This window comes from Rattus rattus, chromosome 12 (assembly GCF_011064425.1).
Source record: "Rattus rattus isolate New Zealand chromosome 12, Rrattus_CSIRO_v1, whole genome shotgun sequence".
Taxonomy (NCBI): domain Eukaryota; kingdom Metazoa; phylum Chordata; class Mammalia; order Rodentia; family Muridae; genus Rattus; species Rattus rattus.
Genome location: NC_046165.1, coordinates 23,023,430 through 23,043,830, shown reverse-complemented (window position 1 = coordinate 23,043,830; position 20,401 = coordinate 23,023,430). Strand labels below are relative to the sequence as shown.

At 43.1% G+C, this 20,401-nt stretch overlaps 1 protein-coding gene and 1 pseudogene across 1 annotated transcript in view; both read right to left on the bottom strand.

Annotated features, from left to right (window-relative positions):
* Tbc1d4 (TBC1 domain family member 4) overlaps positions 1 to 20,401 on the bottom strand; it is a 187,562-nt gene that overhangs the window by 122,325 nt on the left and 44,836 nt on the right. The gene's annotated exons all lie outside the window — the stretch shown is intronic.
* Positions 19,203 to 20,401, bottom strand: part of LOC116913839 — a 36,757-nt pseudogene continuing 35,558 nt past the window's right edge.

The following is a 20,401-nucleotide window of genomic DNA, read 5'->3' as shown; positions in this document are numbered from 1 at the left end:
GATGACAGAAAGGTATGAAGGGAAGAAAAAATATCACTTTTCATAATGCTGAAGGAACAAGACAGGTTCTCCTATTCTAAAATAGTAACTGTGAAGTTACTAAGTAATTTCCTAGAAAACAGAGTTAATAAATAGGAAGCCTAATATTAGTGTGATTGGCTCGGCCTATGCGTAGGTAGGGTTTAAGATGTGTTACAATGATTGTACTTAGAATCGAGTAATGCTTGATCTTATCCACCTCACATTTCAATGTATTTCCTGGCAACAATACGGAACCTGAGAACTACTCATTCCTAACTCACCAACCTGCCCACAGCCGTCTGGGATCAACCTGTAGGAGCGAATCCCATCCATCGCAAAAGGCTAGAGATCTAACTAAAGGAGATGGAAAGATATCCCCGGACCAAAACTCTTCGAACAAAAAGGAAATGAGTGACTAGACACCAGACACTTCTTTTCAGACCCGTGAACGTTAAGAATAATATCCAGGCTGAACTTTCAGAGCAGGGAGTTACAGCCACACCACTGAGGCACCATCTTGAAGCCAGAGGCTTCCGTTACACATGGACGTCACTGGCACGTCCCATTTCTCCTGCACTCACTCTCAAGTTCATGACGAGTGTGAGTCTCTACCTCCAGACACGAGCCCTGGAAGGGCCGGACCCTCCCCTTGCATCCCTCTGCACTTACAGTGCAGAAATCATTGTTCCAGTAAACAGCCTACTGCCTGGCTTAGAAGAACAAAAGGAAACTGCTCACTTTTTCACTAATTTGTGCTGCGAAGTCTTCCTTGATTTCTGATGTCCTTGGGAACCATGTTTCTTGCAGGAATAAAGGTTGAAATATCGAACCTGCTTGAAGAGTAAGAACAATAGAAATAGGGGGCTGGAGAGATGGCTCAGTGGTTAAGAGCACCAACTGCTCCTCCAGAGGTCCTGAGTTCAAATCCTGGCAACCACATGGTGGCTCCCAACCATCTGTAATGAAATCTGATGCCCTCTTCTGGTGTATCTGAAGACAGTGATGGTGTACTTACATATAATAAATAAATAAATCTTAAAAAAAAAAGATAGAAATATAGGCAAGAGACATAGGTGCTTTCTGGGAACCAGAACTTGGTGGGGAGATGATTGTACCACTGGGTAACAGAGTTCGTCTGTGCTTTGCAATTCATTGGGGGATGGGAAGAGGAGAGGAATACATCTCCCATCTGGGAGAGTAGAGGGATACAACGCAGGGAGAATACTCTCAAACTCCACAGTACAAACGCTTTTGCTCCTGAGACGAACTGAAACATTTACCGGTTTTTGCATGGTTCTGTTTGTCTCGTATGAAATGCCAAATAAGATTTTTTTAAGGAAAACGAATTGAAGGCTTTCCTGGGAGCTGTTTTAATACACCCTCCCAGTGTGTTTCTTATTCTACCTTAAAAAAAATCTACATACAGAGTATGTCCATCAAGCCAGCAATAAGGCGAATCTCTCCTGGTTTTCTAAAATAACAAGTCTTGACTTAATATCACAGACTTCCTTTAGCTCTTATGAATAGAACCAATATTCCTCAGTTTACACTCTGCATAAAGCCAGGAAACGGAATACACGTGAAATGAAAATATAATAGGGAAATGATAAACAACCTCCTTCCAAATGGACCCTGGCAGCATAGTTCTCTGTGTTGGCTCATCTCGTTCGTTTTTAAATGGACTCATTCATCATCTGAGGCAATACTGGGAAAGCTTTTGCCTTTTTGACCAGAGGCTCGCCCTAAACACACAGAGCTGAAGTATACAGGAGACTGTGATGTCCTTGTCACACGTTTCTTGTCTTCTCTATCCTCACCCGTCATGGGCTGGTCTTTAGGCAGTGATGACACATAGTGCCCCTCCCTAAATCCATGACCCTTCAGGGCTGGAGAGATGACCCAGCAGGCAAAGTGATTGCCTCACAAACGTCCTGTCCGTTTGATCCCCAGAATGCAGGTTTTAAAAGCTGCTGTGTTGGGTGCTGTTATTACCCCAGCACTGATGAGCCAAGGACAGCATCCCTGGGCCTTGCCAGCCAGGTAGCCTTGCCTATTTGAAAAGTTCCAGGCAGCGAGAGACAAAAAAACATAAGATGGACAGCTCCTGAGAAATGACAATGGTGGCTGATCTCTGGCCACCACGTGCAAGTGTGTACAGCTGCATCTGCACACGTATGAACATGTGCACACGTATGAACATGTGCACACATACAAACGTGTTACATGTTTACATACAAAGAACGTTCCTTGTGCAAACTGCCACTGTGGAGCCCGACCTCACATGGAAATTATCTCCATGCACGTATAGTTGTCTAACTATTCTGAGCAGCCTAAAATATTAAACTTGTTGGCATACCCTGAGGGGAGACTATTTGATCACTGAAAATGATGACCTGAAAAGATTACCAAACCAAAACGGGAGCTAGCAATCGAATAAGCTCAAATTTTAAATTAATAAATAAATGAATAAGTATCATTATAAAAGTAGTTTTAATTTTTTTAAAGAAAAGAAAAACTGTGTAAGAAGATACCATAATGAAACCCCGTTACTCTGAAGGCTATTTTTTTTTAATTTAATAAAGAATAAGTGTGAACGTAACTAAAACGTCAGGCATATGGATGGCCAAGAACCAGAGGCTGCATAGCCCAGAGACTTAAGATTGAACCAAAAGTGACTAGACAAAAAAAAAAGTCCACAAAATTATTCCTAATGGTATTCTGTTATACTCATAGATCAGTGCCTAGGCTAACTGTCATCAGAGAGCTTCAACCAGCAACTGATGGACGCAGATGCAGAGACCCATGGCCAAACATTAGGGGAGCTCAGAGAACCCCACAGGAGAGAGAGAGAAAGGATTGTGAGAACCAGAGGGGGTCAAGGACACAGGAGAACACAGCCCGCAGAATCAACTAAGCAGGGCTCTTAGGGTCTCACAGAGACTGAAACAACCACTGAGCCTGCATGCTCTGATCGAGGTCCTCTACATACAAGTTATGTTTGTATATTTAGATGTTCCTGCGGGACTCCTAACCATGTAGGTATGGGTGTCTCTGACTCTTTTGCCTGCTCTTGGGACCCTTTTCCTCCTACTGGGTTCTCAGGCAGCTTTGGTATGAGGGTTTGTGCCGAGCCTCACTGCAATTATTACTCCACGTTCGGTGGATATCCCTGGGAAGCCTACTCTATTCTGAAGATAAATGGAGGAGAAGTGAATCTGAGGGAGATGGGAGGGACTGGGAGGAGTGGAGGGAGAGAAAACTGTAGTCTTTTTTTTTTTTTTTTTTTTTTGGTTCTTTTTTTCGAGGAGCTGGGGAAACCAGGAATCCTAGGCAAAGCGCTCTACCTCTGAGCTAAATCCCTAATGAGAAAACTGTAGTCTTAATGTATCCCATGAGAAAAGAATTAAAAAGGCCAGGCATGGTCAAGTGATACCAGTAGCCCCACAGCCCTAGAGGACTGCTAAGGTCAGCTTATTAGCTGACAGCCTCACTCCAGGTTCAGGGAAAGAACCTGACTTGAGGAAATAAGGCAGAGAGGGTAGAGCATGGCACCCACTCAAGAAGTTAGACTCCAGAAAGCCAAATAACCCAATTTAAAAATGGGCTATACAGTTAAACAGAGAATTTTTAACTGAGGAATCTGGAATGTCTGAGAAGCGCTTAAAGAAATGTTCAACACCCTTAGACATCAGGGAAACAGATTGAGTTTCTAAAATACTTCATGCTATGCCACTGTCATAGTACTTGGTCCTGTGGTAGCTTGATGGGCCAGAAAAGGGGGATGTTAGAGGGGGGAGATGGGAGTGAATGGGTGGAGGAGCACCCTCTTAGAGGAGAAGGGGAGGGGAGTGGGGTTTGTGGAGGGGGGGCCAGGAAACATTTCAATGTAAATGTTTCAGAATAACATTTCAAATGTAAATAAATAAAATAATTGATAAAAAAAAAAGAAACCCAGTCCAAAAGTGTCAACCACAACTTAGACTTTCTTCCCTCAATTAGTAATGATACAATCTGTCAAATAGAAGTACACCGATTTTAACAAAGACCCAGTAAATGTTGAACTGCTTTCCCACACCCATACATAAAGGAAACTGAAGCAAAAGCAAAGCAGAACCAAGGGCATCTGGGATACCTCCCTGCAAGTATGATAATCAAAAATAACATTAACCATTTGCTATCATTAATAATTCACAGACATGACACGAATATGCTTAATGATTTCCCCTGTAAGGTAACACAGCAAGGAACACTAACTTGCTCATAAAAGTCTTACCCAACTCTACAAATAAGTTAGTTTGAAAATTAGCAGGCTAAAATCGAAGGTCTCCCTTGGGTCTTCTCCCCTCAGAGACTGGGGAATACCAGGGAAGAGGGGGAGAAAAGGCTGTAGGAATCAGAGGGGACGGAAGACACTAGGAAAACAAAGCCCTTTGAATCCAGTAGGCAGGGCTCACATGGGCTCACAGAGGCTGAAAGAGAAAACGTAGGTCTGCACCAGGTCCTGTACGTCTATGTCATGACTGTTAGCTCCGCGTTCTTATGAAACTCCTAACAGCATGAGCAGGTGTATATCTGACTCTTTTGCCTGCTCTTGAGTCTCTTTTCCTCCTGTTGGGTTGCTTTGTCAAGCCTTGATATGAGGGCATGAGTCTTACTGTATCTTGTTTTGTGCCGTTTGGTTACTATCTCTTGGGGGGCCCGCTCTTTACTGAAGAGGAAATGGAGGAAGAATAGGAAAGAAGGTGGGAAGCTAGGAGGAGTGGAGGGAGGGAGAAAGGACTGTGGTTGGTAAGTATTGTATGGAAGAACAATCTACTTTCAATTAAACCATGAGAAAAGTACCGGTGAAGGCAAAGCCAACCTCTACTTCCTCATCCCGCCATTGAAAATCATTCTAATTTTATAATCACAAAGTGTTTGCCCCAAGGGTCAGCTAAGATGCCCAAAGTCCTACCACAGAAAAGAGCTTCTGGAGTGTGGGTACAAAACGGTGGTTCTGGTTGACCCAAAACTTCTCATCTGTAGGCTACACCAAGGCTTCAGAGCCTGAACAACAAGGTGTTAGCCACCTGCACAACAAACATCCCTGCTGGGTAAGAATGTCTAAACGGTTCTTCTACCAGAAGAAAACCTGTGAAAACTGCCATTGAGCAAGGTCATGCGGGCTGTTTAACCAAACAAAGCAAAAGACATCATTTAAACAATGCCAAAAGGTAGGTAGGTTAGGTGGTTGGTTGGTTTTTTTGTTTTTGCTTTTGTTTTAGTTTTAATTTATGTAGAACCAGTGCTTTTGAATCCCAAGCAGGGGTTGGGATAGAGAAGAAAGACAAAACACATTGAAGAAGATTAGGGAAAATTAATAAAGAAAAACTATAGGAAAATCTATTTAAAATCGAGAATTCAGGGTTGGGGATTTAGCCCAGTGGTAGAGCGCAAGGCCTAGCAAGCGCAAGGCCCTGGGTTTGGTCCCCAGCTCTGAAAGAAAAAGAAAAATAAAAATCGAGAATGCTCGTAAGCTCTTCTCCCAAGAAACCCTTAAGACACTGTGGAGATAAACGTAAAACAAACAGAAAACTGTGAAACCACTGGAGTGCAGAAGACTCCTGAAGGACTTGAATGCACAGAACTTCCGACGAATCTCACAATCTCCATGATAATGAAACCCCAAAACAGCCCAAACTCCATAGGGTCCACCTGTAAGCAAGGTTAGAGAGAAGTACTTCACCCTAAATGTCCCAACATCAGACAGGACAATCAAGGCCTGAAGCTCATCGCAAAGATGAACATGAAGACAGAACAAAAGGAAAGTTTAACGTAAGTTTGTCAGCTGAGCCCCCCCAGCTACACAGAAGCTACAGCTGCGTCTCCCCAGAGACTCACTCTGTACTGAGAAATTAGTGGTTTCACTCCGTAAACAAGAAGTGACACTTTGTCGCCATGAAACAAACACAGAGCTTTAGATGCTGACAAGTTTCTGAAGGGAAAAAAAGTTAGTGTTGTTCCATTTCCCTGAAGAATTAAACAAAAGGTCTTTCTCTGAAATCTAAATTAAATAAGCCATTCAAACAGTCCAAGACACTCCCTCACACTCTTCCAAGTGTACACTCTGAACGATGCCCTTTTTTTTTTTTTTTTTTTTTTGATGTCCTTCTTCCCAAAGATGACCACGGGGTCACTTGAGCCGTTTATAGGGCAGAATGGAATGCTGGCATCACAGGACGGGGCACCGCTGGGCTCCTCCCGTGTCTTTGCTTTCCACCAGCTTAGCGCTTCGGGCTCATTGAGGGACAGATGGGGACGTCGCACGAACCAAATGGCTATTATACGTGCAGATGGCCGTTTCTGGTTAGAACCGTCCAGTCTTGTACTTCCTACTCATTTGTACAGGTATGGACAGTTGCTCCCTGAAGGCTTTTTTGTAGGTAACTAGGGCTCTGCGCTGTCTCCCTGCCTGACCCTCCCTCTGAGTGAGGTAAATTCCGTCCCCAGTGCACCTGTTCACTTCCCAGACGCATCCACCCAGAACTGAGAAGATCCTCACTGCTAAGGAGCTTGACGCATACTCAGTTCCTGAGGGATTCCCAGCAAATGAACTACGGGTCGAGCTTAAGCCGGCTATTTCAGGGGGTGTCCCAGAGACACTAAACGGGATGACAAGAAAGTTTTTGACAACCTACTAAACTCCTTCTTAAAGAGTCAGATGTGGGGAGTCCCTAAAAATGAGAGCCTATGCAATCTGCTAATTGATCTGTGGGAACGAATAGGAGCAACGTTTTCTGGCTTTTTCACCCCTTGTGATCTTCACTCTTGACAATTTTGAGAAAATGCATATCTCATAAATTTCTTCAAAGATATATGGGGTGGAAGGATTATAAGAATCGCTCTGCATGATACTTTTATGGTCTATATTTTCTAAACAATCTTTATTCATTTAAAGATGACACTTAGACAAGAATAGAATGACAAAAGTGGCATCTGAGGCACTGCCCTGCTAAAGCCAAGAGCTTTGCTAAGGAGACATTGGCACGCCATAAAGTTAACCATCGCTTTGTCATTCCCGTGTAGGCAGCAACCGCTGGCTGTCCTGCACCTGAGCTGTGCTAATCCTATGGAGTTACAGCATTTATAAACAAGAAGTACAATGTAGTGAGAGACACCACTTATGCAGGAACCTTAAGGCTGTCAATATGTTACAGACTAAAAACAAAGTATCCAATGATAGAACAGAGAAAGAAAGCTCAGTATGGTCTAAGGGGCAAGAAGGGATTTTTGCTGAAACTGAGTCTAGAAGAATGAGTGAAAATGGGAAAGAAGAGGAAGGTTCCTCACTAAGTCCATGTTTCAGTGGGAAGTAACAGGTACCCAGCCGAAACTAGAGTAAAGAAATAGAGTATCTGTGTTCCTCGTAACCAGGAAGAACCAGTGTAGAGTTGGCTTTATAGATAGGTGGAACCAGCACCTTCCCAGTTCTGTGATCAGAGGGTGGACTCTGAGGTACAAAGCATTTAAGATGAGGTCTGTCAGATCATCCTATCCCCACAGCAGGCCTCGAGGCTAAGAAGTAAAAACCAGGGGTGCCTTTGGGGGGATTTAGCCTTGCGGGTAACCGCCTGCCTAGCAAGCACAAGGCCCTAGGGGTCTGTCCCCAGCTCCAAAAAAAAAAAAAAAAAAAAAGGAAAAAAAAAAAAAAAAAGAACAGGTGCCTGGATGAACACGTACATTCCCAGAGACCTGGTGGGGGACACCGCAGAAGTTACACAAAACTACATGTTCTCACGCAGTAGTCCCCTGGAGCACGGCGTACTCCCAATCAGCTAAAACGGTAAGGTCAGCAACACTGCAGCAATGTCAAAAATCACCCGGAGAAAGCAATGCCATGCGTGGATGGAAGGAGGGTGAGACTTCTCGAGGACCGAGTAGACGGCACCTGCTGGCACAAACAGGAAGGTAACACTTTGCTAGAGAAGCAGGGCAGTGCAAGTCATCATCAAATGAATAATCAGAAAATAACATTGATGCTTCCGAGCGAGTATCAGGTCTTCCTGTAATGTCAGGGATGCCCTACATGATAACACCATCTTCAGTTTATAGAAAGTAAACAGAGTATCACTTAACCAGCCATGGCACTAGAAACCTCGCCCATCTTAGGACCATTCCTGGTTCTCGGAAGGAGCAGGACAGAGAACTGGGAACAGGACAGCACCTCCTCCCCCTACACACCTTGCCTCAACTCCCACCGACGATCCCACACTATTCACCACACACTTTTCACATCTACATACAGGTCATGTGACCCCATCATAGTTCTGCTCACTTGTAGACTTGAGCCCCAGCATCAGCTGCTGGCAAATCTTCTACACACTAGAGCACACGGAATCTATCCTTGTGCCTACAGCCTCTCTGAACCAGCCAGCCTACCCATAGCATCCCTCAGGAGGACATGTATGGGGCTACTGAAAAGAGCTGTTACGATTGGAAATATGAAATGGCTCCTACACAGTTCTGGCACTATTTTGAGGTTGTGAATTCTTTATGAAGTAGGACAGAAGGAAGCTACTGGGATCCAGCTTTTGAAAGTTACACATACCCCAGGATCCAGCCTGTGACCTCTCCTTCCTGCCTGCTATCATTCGAAGGAAGCACACACACACACACACACACATACACACACACACACACACACACACACAGCCTATTGTGATGGTCGGAGACCCAATGGAAACCATAAACTAAAGTCAACCTTTGCTCTGTTAAGTTCCTTCTGTCAGAAAATGACTCTTCAAAAATGGACAATGGATTCCTCACAGGGTCTGCTCTCGTTCCCTTATTCTCCAAGCATTGAGACATAGAGAATATAAACATCATATAGAGAAAGAGTTAAGGAGTAAGAATATAAGCCCCTCTCCTCTGTTATGTAAATTAAGGCAAACGAGTGTGAGCAATGCACATGGGCGAGCCTGGATAAATCGCCAGGAGGAGAGAAAACCCCTGCCTAGCATAACTCATTCCTCCATTACACTTCCCGTAAACCTCAATTAGACCACGTCTTAACTTGTAAGCTTTATATAGTTGAAAGTGTTCCATAAATAGAGGACTTTCGACTTTTCTTTTAGTTATGCCTATCATGTGTTACATGCATATGTGTCAGTGCAGGTGTGCACAGGACATACTACGCATGTGGATGCTCGAGGACAACTTTCAACGGTTGTCTCGCTCCTTCCAAAATGGGTTCTACACATCAAAATCAAGTCTTCAGACCTGGGGGGCCAGCACTGCCCTACTGAGCCACACGTAGGATTCTTTAATGTCATAATAATGCACACTCAACACAACAAGGACTGTAATTTACATGTCTTCAAATCTCTAGGGCAAAAAGAGTTGCAAGAATTTCACAGACCTAGAAACAGTTGTTTTCGTGGCTCTCAATTATGCCCAGGGAATATAATTATATATCATATCATATAGAGATATATAAATTATATTAAGGGAAAGAAGAGAAGGAAAAAGGTCAGCTTAGCCATCCACAACAACAACAGAAAAGCAGTTTGAAATCTGACATGGAATTACAGTGCTTTTGAACAGAGGAGTGTGGTTCACCCAGCAATCCCTTCAGAGGAAGACATCAGTAAGAATAGCCAACTTTTTTATTTTGTCTATGCAAACTTGAATACTAGATACTAAAGGACTAAGGCAAATAATCTTTATTGTTATGTCGTGTTGCTTCTGTTACTACACTCAAACCCATGAGGCTGGGACTGGGGATATACCATGGTGGCAGAGAACTTGCTTCGTACTGTGAAGCCCTGGGTTCAATGGGGAGGGGAGTAGAGGACGGGAAGTGAGGAAAAGAGAGGAAACAGCAGAGGTTTTGGGTGCGCATGAGTTCTACTCCCGGCACCATGAAAAAAATAGGTGGGATTAAAGTATCCTGGTTTAACTAGTTTGAGCCATGAGATGTTCTATCTTACTTTTCTTTATAGTTTATTGTATGTATTATGTGTGAGGAGTCCGGTGTCAGGAACACACACAGAGGACAGAGGGCAACCTTGTGGAGTGGGCTCTCTCCTACACTGAAGTGGGTTCCGGGAACGGAACTCAGGTCGTCAGATTCACATCACTGGGCAGGAAGCACCTTGGCCCGCCGAGCCACCTCATGGGCCCTTAACGACTTACCCACTACACACGTGCACAAGCACATGACATGGGCAGGCCAGCTCTGTATTCAGCTGGCATTACTGGCATATCCAACTGAGCCTTGAGCCTTGGCTGGGGTCAAGGGGCATCGGAATCAATGAGGAGACTACAGGGAGGCCGAAGGACGAGCAGCCGACCGGATCCGAAGGCCGGTTACATCACAGAAAGTAGGCAAAGACAACCGGAGGTATCCTCAGGGATTTCGCCAATAAAACAGGAAGAGTCAAACTAAAACCCAGATGTTTCAGGCAGTTGCTGGCCTAACCTCCCAAGGAACAGGCCCTGGTAGGGGAGCTGGCGGAAGGATTAGAGGAGCAGAGGGGGATGGCAATCCTATAAGAAGAACAATGATTGGTCGGACCACCTTCCCAGGGACTAGACCACCTACCAAGGAGTGTACAGGGAGGAATCCATGGCTCCAGATACCTATGTAGCAGGGGATAGCCTTGTCTGACATCAATAGGAGGAGAGGCCCTTGGGTCCTGTGAAGGCTTGATGCCCCAGTGTAAGGAGATGCTGGAGTGGTGGGGTGGGAGAAGGTGGGGAGGTGGGGGAGCACCCTCATAGAGCAAAGGGAAGGGAGGAGAGAGTGGATGTGGGGTGGGTGGTTTGTGGAGGGGTAATCGGTAATCGGGAAGTGGGATATCGTTTGAGATGTAAACGAATGGAATGATTAGTTTAAAAAAAAATGTAGAGGCACCTTAAAATACCTACTCAAAAATAAAAGAGATAATGAAAAGTCCGGGATTCATATGTTAAATTTGGTGAAAATGTTAACAAACATGAAATTTGATCCAAACAAGTGTAAAAAAAAAAAAAATAGAGTGCTGTATACTGTTCTTCGAATGTTCTTCTCAGTCTGAATGGACTTTTCAACAAAGCAGAGCTGTGCACAGTATACACAGGGCCTGACGTACGGGAAACTTTTCCCATGTAGTATATTCCTTGACAGCCACAGTCTCATAAATATTTTTTTAAGGTGAGGCTATTTCTAGCTTCTCATGAAAGCAGCAGCCCACAAGTTCCTTTAAATCCGTACCCTAAAAAAGTAGTTGATGTCAAAACTCTGGCATCAGCAGCAGCTGTCAAGCACCAGCTAACTCCTCAGGGACAGCTAATTCCTCTGTGAAAACTCAGCAAGCTGCTAAGGAGCCCAGCCTCTCAGTGGGAAGTTGCCCCCATCCTGTCAGCTACTGGAAGGTACCCCATCTTTGGCCGCTGGAAGAAGGGTGCCTGGGAAAGCTGGGTTATGTAACATGATTAAAGCCAGGTTTTTTTAATCCTCTAACAACTTTTAAAAGCCTGTCCGAATACTACAGTGTAGGAGAATGTAGACGGTGAGCGAACAACGCAGCACAGACTAGATCACTAATAGCACAGCCCAAGACATAGATTTCTCCACTGTGTGGGGAATGTTCTCAGATCAGTAGACTAATAAACTTACACAGGCCAAGACTGATTTCTCCACCATTCTCTCATTCTCCAACATGGCGCAACCTTTTTCTCACTTGGCTATACTAAGAATTACGTTATGGTAAATCAGTCTTTCAACAAACTCTTTTGTCAACGCACCCTTTCTCCTGAAAACATGGTTCTCTTCTAATGAACGTTCCATTAACTAGGTTTTTCTAGAAATCCCTAAAACATAGTAATTGATGAAAAGCAGAGGAGCTGAGCATCCCTATGAAAATAATCATGAGGTTTTAACAATTCCAAACGACTCGTGTGGGCAAGTGCGCAAGTGCCACTAGAACATTCTATTGCTGTGCTCTAGAAGCTCACCGCTCCTGAGATACCCATCTTAGGTTGCTGTAAACACCTAAGGCTGGAGAACCAAAATGAACTCTGTCAGAGATGCTCAAAAAGGAGCAAACGCCATCAGGGTCCCCAGAGCATACATCATCTCAGGAAGCAGAGCTTACAGCCCTGTGTCTGTCTCCTGTAACGATACAGAGTGCTAAAGGGGAAGAAAGAGCATACATTTGCAAATCCAGGCTACAAACCTTACCCTAAACCATTTAAGACATCACAGCTTTTCATCCATAAAAGCAGGGTGTCTCTTCACTTCGCCTGTGTTGCGATTTAAAGTCAGCTCCATCCAGTGCAGAGGTGAGTAATCCATGGCCCCAAGACTCCTATTTTAGAAAACCTAGTTTCCCACAGTTTTGTACCTGTGCAGTAAAAAGACGTATGACGCAAGACAGCAGCGTTTACAGCTCAAGAGGAGTTAAGTGGAAAGATGCATATTTTAAGTATTGAACTTTTTTTTGGTTCTTTTTTTTGGGGGGGGAGTATTGAATGTTTTTATACAGTTTTTCTGTTGACCATCTATCTTTTTGTTTTGTTTTTATTTAGCCTCTTTTAATTAAAATATAACTACATCACTTCTCGTCTTCCCTTTATTCCCTCCAATTCCTCCCATAGTACCCTTCCTCTCTCCCTCAAACTGATAACCTTTTTCTTTGAGTATGACACATACACACACACACACACACACACACACACACACACACACACACACACACACATACACACACACGCAAATATACAAATACAATCAGCTGTGTCTGTTTTCATTCTTTGTGTGTATATGGTATATGATCTCAGGAATGACTATGTGTATTGGGTAATTAATTAGGGGGTTCTTTCCTGAATGAGGCTAATTATCCCTCTCTCAGCCGTCATTAGAAGCTTACAGTTCTCTGTCTAGAAGGGAGACTTCCCGTCTGCACTGGCATGTCTATTGATAGTGTCATTCTCTGAGTCCTGGTTTTGGAAGCCGTTTCTAGGAAACACATTCGCACAGCAGACTCCTTGGTCCCCTGGTATTTGCAGTCATTTCAAACCCTGTCCTCATTGATGTCCCGCAGTCCTAGGTGCTGGAGGTCTGATGAAGATGTATCCATTGCTGTGGGGCTCCCCAGGATCCTTTGATCTCTGTGCTGTGTTCAGTTGTGGTTTTCTGTGATGTGGACCATGTATCTTGAGAGCATCGAGCTTATTTCTAAAGCTGAGAATGAGCTCTCTATGGTTGTGGCATTTATGTCTGCGAGCATGTCTGCCCTGGAGAAACTGTCAACCAAGAGGTCCTTCCAAGTCCTCCACTGAAAAGATCTTAAGTAAGACTTGTTATTACTAAACGTACATTTTCATTCTTATAGAACTTATGCTGATTATTTTATTCATTTAAGACCCAAAATACAGCGAAGCCCATAGCTTCTATATTTTACAATTTAAACTCAATGCTTTGACACAGACTTGAATGTCACTTATAACTCAATAAACAACGTTTAATCATTTTCATTATACATGTGGTGTGCAAATGTGCACGTGCAGAGTCCAGAGGTTGACACTGTCATCTTCACTACCACTCTCTGCTTTATTTTTTGAGGCACGGGCTGTCCCTGAATCCAAAGTTCACTGATTGGCTGGACTGCCTGACCAGTAAGCGCCAGGGATTCATTTGACTCCACCTCCCCAAAGCACGAAGATTACAGACATGCGCAATAACTCCCAGCCTTTACGTGGGTCCTGGACAGAAGGACTCAGCTGCTGCTCACGATTTTGCAGCGGGCGCTTTACAGGTGGAACCATTTGCCTGGCCCCCAACATGCTCAATCTCTCACGCTCACATTCTTTCTCCAGTGTAAAGCATACATCTTCATTATACAATACTGTGGGGTTTCTCCACGTGGAGAGTATCCTGTCAGTGACTATGTAAATGAACACTTCACTCACGCTTACTTTACAGAGAGAGCATCCTGCAGTCTGTGTGGTGGGGTTTGGGGGTCTTGTTTGGTTGGTTGGCTTTTTCGTTTGCTTGCTCGCTTGCTCGCCTTGGTTTGTTTTTTTCAGGGACTAAGTTGTTTGAACACTCTGTTTAGGAAACAAGGAAGTTTTAATTTAATCCCTAAAGTAGATGATGAATTAATGCCAAAACAAAGAGGTCCATGTTCTAAGGTTGTAAATTCAGTCTTGGTTTGTGTTGATTTGCTTTGGTTTTCTTGAGACGGGATTCCATGTAGCCCAGGTTGGCATTAAATTGCTGTGCCGCTAAAAATGATCCTGAACTCCTGGGCTCCTGCCTCCACTTCCAAAGTGTGAGGCTTACAGCAGTGAGAAACCACGCTCAGCTTTGTGTCCTAATTACTGATAAATCGCATGGCAAAAGGACTTTGAGGGTGTGATTAAACGAAGGGTCATGAAGTGGGGGACTATCCTGGCTTCTCTCAGCAAACCCAGTGCAATCGGAGTCCTTACCTGGGGAAGCAAGAGACTCAGGGAAGGAGATATGACCCCGGAAACAGATGTCAAAGTAATGCAGTCTCTGGATGGTGGCCACAAGCCAAGGAGTGCATGTAACCTCCAGGAGGTACAAAAAAACCAAGGAACAGATTCTCCCTGGAAGCATCCAGAAGGAAGGCAGTCCTGCCAGCACATTGCCCCTGGCACCGTAAGACCTATTTCAGGTGTCTGACCTCCAACGCCGTCAGGTAATAATAGACTTCTGCTGCTCTAAGTTTACAGTAATTTGCTACAGGGGAAATGGTCAGTTTTATTCGTTGCAAGGATAAACGGTGCCAGTATTAAAGCTAATTAACTATACATAAAAGAATCGAAACAATTTAGGAATAAATATCCTGAAAATTACAATTAGCATTTGATTTAAAGGGGTATCATTTACTAAAGGATTCTTTAAAAGCATCATAATTATATAGGGCTCTGGGGGGCCGGAGTACATAATCATTAGAGAAACAATTTTTAACCCGCGATGTGTCAAGCACTGATGATCAAAAGTCATAAAACGGTGCACACAAGTGAATGAACGTCTGACAATAATGTGATATATGCTACAATCAAAGAAAAACATAAAAAGCTGGTATGGTACACACACACACACACACACACAAGGCTAATTCCTTAGGGGGGATTCATTGGATAGGGAAGTCTGAGGCTAAGCTCAGTCAGGCTACAGCATAAAGGAGACAACAGTCCTTAAGGAAACTAGATGTCACCCTCCAACAATGAGAAATCTGAAGAGGCTATGGGGCAGTTGTGTGACTGACACAAACTTAGCAGGGAAAAGAAAGGCTGGGCTGACTCAGGTATATGCTTGACTGTTCTTCCAGAAGTCCTGGGTTTGTTCCCAGCATGCACATGGTGGTTCCAAACAGTCTGTAACCTCCAATCCCAAGGGACTCTGGACCCTCTTCTTGCCAGGCACACATGTGGCACATAAACAAGCATGCAGGCCAAATACCCATACATATTAGATAAAAACAGCTCTAACTTAAAATATTATATTTTAGAAAGTCGAAACACTGCCTCTGGTGTACAGTATATGAAGACTATACAGAAGCTGAAGGGATATATTTATTCTAGAGCAACACAATTGGGTCCCATTTTTTATGCTGTAGAGAGTCAATGCTACCTTATCACTGCCCTCATGAGTCACTGCCACCACGACTGACCCTGGTTACTTTTCTCCACACAAGACCCCACCACACTATAAATGCATAAAGCCATTAAAGTGGGCGGGGCTTTATAGGAAGACTGTGGCACCGAATGTGCTTGCCATCTTGGATGTTACTTAGAGATAAGTTGGTGCCTTCCAGTTATGGTAAAGGCACTGCATCCACTCCTGCTTTCGACTCCAATCCAGTGGGATGCATTGATCTTGCTGTCACCAAGACGCGTGCTTCTCTGTGTCGCCATTGATTCTCTCTGTGCTCTCCCTTGAGTTTTGGCAAGCCATCTACTACAAGCTGCTCTGCACATTCAAGCCTGGTCTCATTCACTGAACACAGGTCCTCCTGAAACAGCACCAAATCTTAATATTCAGTCATGAACATTCAGAAATCATCACCGTCTATGAGGCGAGTGCTTTGCAAACATAAAATAAGATTTGTGCTATGGGTTAGACAAATCTATAGAACTGTATATAGAGGAAGCAAAATGAATAGAACAAAATTACCAATTTTTGAAACTCATCTGCAACCTATATATTTTTCAAGAAATTGTCCTGTATTCAACACCCCCTTCATAAAAAGTCCTGTAAAGATTCATGAATTCAAGGCCCATACCTAAACATAGTATAAACAAAATACAGCAAACCAGTAGTCACCAATAAATTAAATCTTACTTAATATCAGGGACTAGATGACTGCCCACTCTCTCCTACCTGTTCAATACTACTGTACTTGAAGTCCCAGCCACAACAATTAGGCTTAATAAAAAGAGGTCAAAGGGATACAAATTGGAAAGAAAGAAGTCAAACTGGACTATTTGCAGAAGATAGGATAGTATAGTGGCATTACAAAAGTTCCACCAGAAAACTAGTAAGCGATAAACAACTTCAACAATTGGCTGGATGTAAAATTAACTCAAACAAAGCAGTGGCCTTCCTCTACTCGAAGGATAAACAGGCTGAGAGAAAAGAAATTGGAAGTGTACCCTTCACAATAGTCACAAATAACATAAAATACCGTGGTGTGACTCTAACCAAGCAAGTGAAAGATCTGTATGACAAGAACTTCAAGTCTCTGAAGAAAGAAATCGGAGAAAATCTCAGAAGATGGAAAGATCTCCCATGCTCACGGATTGGCAGGATCAATATTGTAAAAATGACTATTTTGCCAAAAGCAATCTACATATTCAATAAAATCCCCATCAAAATTCCAACTCAATTCTTCATAGAGTTAGAAAGAGCAATTTGCACATTCATTTGGAATAACAAAAAATCCAAGATAGCAAAAACTATTCCCAACAATGAAAGAACTTCTGGGGGAATCACCATCCCTGACCTCAAGCTGTATTACAGAGCAATTGTGATAAAAACTGCATGGTATTGGTACACAGACAGGTAGGTAGACCAATGGAACAGAATTGAAGACCCAGAAATGAACCCACACACCTATGGTCACTTGATCTTTGACAAAAGAGCTAAAACTATCCAATGGAAAAAAAGACAGTATTTTCAAGGAATGGTGCTGGTTCAACTGGAGGTCAGCATGTAGAAGAATGCAAATTGACCCTTTCTTATCTCCTGGGACAAAGCTCAAGTCCAAGTAGATCAAAGACCACCTCATAAAACCAGATATACTGAAACTAATCAAAGAGAAAGTGGGGAAGAGCCTTGAACATATAGGCACAGGAGAAAATTTCCTGAACAGAACACCAATGATTTATGCTCTAAGATCAAGAATTGGCAAATGGTACCTCATAAAATTGCAAAGTTTCTGTAAGGCAAAGGACACTGTTAATAGGACAAAATGACAACCAACATATTGGGAAAAGGTCTTTACCAATACTACATATGATAGAGGGCTAATATCTAATATATACAAAGAACTCCAGAGAATCAAATAATCCTATTTTTAAAAAAAGGGAGTAAAGAGCTAAACAAAGAATTCTCAACTGAGGAATACTGAATGGCTGAGAAGCACCTAAAGAAATGTTCAACACTGTTAGTCATCAGGAAAATGCAAATCAAAACAACCCTGAAATTTCACCTCACATCAGTCAGAACAGCTAAGATAAAACACTCAGGTGATAGCAGATGCTGGCAAGGATGTGGAGAAAGAGAAACACTCCTCCGTTGTTGGTGGGATTGCAAACTGGTACAACCACTCTGGAAATCAGTCTGGAGGTTCCTTAGAAAATTGGACATTCCACTCCCTGAGGACCCAACTATACCTCTCTTAGGCATATACCCAAAAGATGCTCCAACATATAACAAAGACACATGCTCCACTATGTTCATAGCAGTCTTATTTATAATAGCCAGAAGCTGGAAAGAACCCAGATGCCCTTCAATAGAAGAATGGATTCAAAAAATGTGGTACATCTACACAATGGAGTACTACTCAGCTATCAAAAACAATGACTTCATGAAATTCATAGGCAAATGGATGGAACTGGAAAATATCATCCTGAGTGAGGTTATTCAATCACAGAAAAACACACTTGGTATGCACTCATTGATAAGTGGATATTAGCCAAAAAGCTCGAATTACCCAAGATGCAATCCACAGACCACAGAAAGCTCAAGAAGGAGGATGACCAAAATGTGGATGCTCCCACTCCTTCTTAAAAGTGGGAACAAAAATATCCATAGGAGGGGATATGGAAGCAAAGTTTAGAGCAGCGACTCAAGGAATGGCCATTCAGAGCCTGTCCCACATGTGTCTCATATATATATACAGCCACCAAAATTAGATAAGATTGATGAAGCTAAAAAAAAAATGCATGCTGAAAGACTGGATATAGATCTCTCCTGAGAGACACATCCAGAGCACGTCCAATATGGAGGTCAATGCTAGCAGCAAACCACTGAACTGAGAACAGAACCCCCTTGGGGGGAATTAGAGGAAGTATTGAAAGAGTTGAAGGAGCTTGCAACCCCATATGAACAACAATGCCAACCAACCAGAGCTTCCAGGGACTAAACCACTACGGAAAGACTATACATGGACTAACCCAAGGCTCCAACTACACATGTAGCAGAGAATACCTTTGTTGGGGCACCAGTGGAAGGGAAGCCCTTGGTCCCACCAAGGTTGAACCCCCAGTGCAGGGGAATACGGGGGGGAGGGGCAATAAGGGGGATGTATAGGGGGAGGGGGAGGAGAGGGAATGGGGGCTTATGGACAGGAAACTGGGAAGAGGAATAACATTTGAAATGTAAGTAAAGAAATATGTCTAATAAAATTTTTTAAAAAGAAGTGTAAATAAAATATCCAGAAAACTTAAATTATTAAAAAAAGAAATACTATGCTGCGCTCCACAAATGCATACAGCATATACAATTATTATGTATCAATGTAAAAGGAAAATGAGTTACAAAATTTTAAGAAGCCATAAAATAGAGCCTTTCTATTTCAAAATAGGAAGTCTAATGTTAACTGGTCATTTAAATAGTATATTTATTGGACAGAGTGGCTTCCAGAATGCCAGGTAAGAGGAGGGAGCTGTCAAGCAGCAGGGTCTCACTGTTTCCACTCATTCTTGTCTTGGTCTCCCTTGATGGAGAAATCCTGAATGGTGTTGACCTTCCTATCTAGCATTTGATTGGTCTACATGGTCACCTGGTCTCCATGTATCCATCAAAGGTATGAGGGATGCGGCCATGCATACAAAATGCATCTGCCAAATCAGAGTGGTAGCCACGAAGCCAATGAAGAACACAGCCATGCTCACAACTGTCTTCTACCTGTCGGTGCCCCTGTTTAACTCAGCAAAGCTCTTATTAAGCTGGATACAGTACAATTGGACTTTCTCATCCTGGACACAATGCTCCAGTCGGCTTTTTCCCCCTTCAGGGTTTTATGGCTGGCAGACAGCAACCTGAGTTAGGCCACATCAGGTAAGGGGTACTCATAAAGAGGGAGAGCACAGTCTTCATTCTGCACGACATTCCCATGTGCTCGAACACATGCCGGGGTGGAATGGCTCTCTTGTCGATTAGACTAAGTTCCCTGAAGACCACCCTCTACACTTGGGCTGCTGGTGACCGGAAGAGTGGGGGCCTGAACCGGAAAAATTAAATTCACTTTCATTAGGCTCTGGTACAAGAAAATGTTAAACTAGTATTTAAATTTGAATGTAACTGGGAAGTTAAAAACTGAAGAACAAAACCAAGGGGGAACAGAAGAAACAAACAAACAAAACAAAAGAAAATAATTACAAGCTTTCTGTCCTGCCCCAGCCCAGAAGTTTCCTCTGGGTCTAAGCTACGCTAAAAATAGTTCCCCCTGCTTAGCTTGATGAAAATCACCGACTGTGGACCTGCCACGTGCTTTGTTTATTTTCTGTCATAGCTCCTCTGGGCTTAAGTGGGTAATTAGTTACTTCAGTGTGGAGTCAGCCCCCTCCCATCAGAGGTATTCGAATAGAAGAGAGATTGCAAACACTGGCCAGGGTTCATCTGTGCCAAAAAAAAAAAAAAAAAAAAAAAAAAAAAAAAAAAAAAAAAAAAAAAAAAAAAAAAAAAAAAAAAAAAAAAAAAAAAAAAAAAAAAAAAAAAAAAAAAAAAAAAAAAAAAAACCGCACTGTGGTCTGAGCATGAAATAAATCCAACATTGTGATGAACGATGGCTTGGTCCTCAGATGGTGGCACTATTTGGGGAGACCAAGAAACAACCTGGTGACACTCAGGTGAGGTAAGTAGATAGCCAGAGGCATGTCC